Source organism: Bubalus kerabau, chromosome 17, assembly GCF_029407905.1.
Source record: "Bubalus kerabau isolate K-KA32 ecotype Philippines breed swamp buffalo chromosome 17, PCC_UOA_SB_1v2, whole genome shotgun sequence".
Classification (NCBI taxonomy): Eukaryota; Metazoa; Chordata; class Mammalia; order Artiodactyla; family Bovidae; genus Bubalus; species Bubalus kerabau.
The window spans coordinates 33,152,593-33,154,431 of record NC_073640.1 but is presented as its reverse complement, the minus strand read 5'-3'; the positions used below and the strand labels follow the sequence as shown (position 1 = coordinate 33,154,431).

At 44.2% G+C, this 1,839-nt stretch overlaps 1 pseudogene; it reads left to right on the top strand.

Annotated features, from left to right (window-relative positions):
• Positions 1–728: 728 nt before the first annotated feature.
• On the top strand, positions 729–1,379 carry LOC129630610 (flavin reductase (NADPH)-like; annotated as a pseudogene).
• Positions 1,380–1,839: the final 460 nt, after the last annotated feature.

The following is a 1,839-nucleotide window of genomic DNA, read 5'->3' as shown; positions in this document are numbered from 1 at the left end:
TACTTTAGGTATACAACACACGTGCATGCTAAGACACTTCAGCTGTGTCTGACGCTTTGCGAACCTATGGACCATAGTCCGTCAGACTCCCCTGTCCATGGGATTCTCCAGGTAAGAATACTGGAGTGGGTTGTTGTGTCCTTCTCCAGGGGGTCTTCCCAACTCAGGGGTCAAACCTGTGTCTCTTATGACTCCTGCATTGGCAGACAGATTCTTTACCACTATCACCACCTGGAAACAGGTGTGCATTAAATATAGATATAGATGTGAATAAAGATATAGATACAGATAGGCAAAGAAATTAACATTCTAAGCCTTGAAGTATAAAGAGTTAATTTAGTTGTTTCATTGATATTGGGATTTGTGTTGACATTTTAATCATGGATTATGCCTCTGCATCAGTCCTGTGAACAAGCCTTGATAAATAAATTTAACCTCATTTTGCAAATGAAGAAACTGAAGCCTTGCAAGTTGAAGTATCTAGCTGAATCCTACTACCACTAGTATATAGTAGTAAGCTGGATTTAAACTCAAATCTGAATAATTTAGGGGATCAAAAGACTATGGACATAGGTTGTAGGTATTTCATTAAAGAAAATCACCCCAATTTTCAATATATACAACAGATTTTCTCTGACACCAAATGGAAAATTAATTTGAAGAAGAGTCCAGGTCAATTATTGTGTGTCTTTTGACTCCAAGGCCTCGCACCCCCATGACCCTGAAGCATGGCTGTTAAGAAGATTGCCCTTTTTGGTGCCATGGGAGGACCAGGCTCACCACCAGGTCAAGCGGTGCAGGTAGGCTATGAGATGATAGTGCTGGTGTGGAACACCACCTCCAGGCTGCCCGCAGAGGGCCCCAGCCAGCCCACGTGATAGAGGGTGATGTCCAGCAGGTGGCCCACATGGCTAGACTGAGGCTGGAAAGAGCACCATCATCACACTGCTGGGCACCAGCAGTGATCTCGGTCCTGTCACAGTGATATCTGAGGGTGCTGGAACATTGTGGGGCCATAAGGGCCCATGACATGGACCTTGGCCTTCCTACTGTGGGACCCATGCAAGGTGCCCCCAAGACTGCAAGATGTGACCAATGACCACAGCCGGATGCACAAGATACTGCAGGAGTCAGCCTGAGTTTCATGGCTATGATGCTGCCACATGAAGGAGAACAGCTGCTGAGTGGGGCCCCTACTCAGTGACCCTGGATGAATGAGGGCCCTCAAGGTCATGTCCAAACATGAATTGGGCCATTTCAGGCTGTGCTGACTCACTGCCAATGAGCACAATGGGAACAGCAACTGCTACTCCCACCAGTACCAACTCTTTCTTGGAGGACAGCACCCAATCAGTCTTGAACCAAGAGCTTCAAATTAAAAAAAAGAAAAGAAGAGCCCCAAAATGCAGTTAGCACCTTCCTTTTGTACCTAGTACCTAGACAAAGCAAACTCTTAAATCTCATGCTATTCAGTAGCCCCAGAAATATAATATCTATTGATAATAGATTTTGCCAATTTCTTACAGTCAATTTATCACCATGATTGACGATATTAAATGTGGTATCCCATGCATTAAATGAGCCCTCCAGATGATCAGAATGAAGCCTGTGGGAGGAGGAACACACTCTATTAGTTATCTTTTTCTGACACAGTGCTGGCATCAATATCTTCAGAGTATTTGCTGCCATGCACGGCTTCGCTTCATCTGCACCAAAACACTTATTTTTCTTTCTTTATGCTCAGTTTGGTTCTTAGTTCAGCTAGACATTTTTTTTTCTTTCTTCCCCAGCAATAGACATCAGTGGATTGGTTACAGAATTAACTCTCAGAAGCACAAT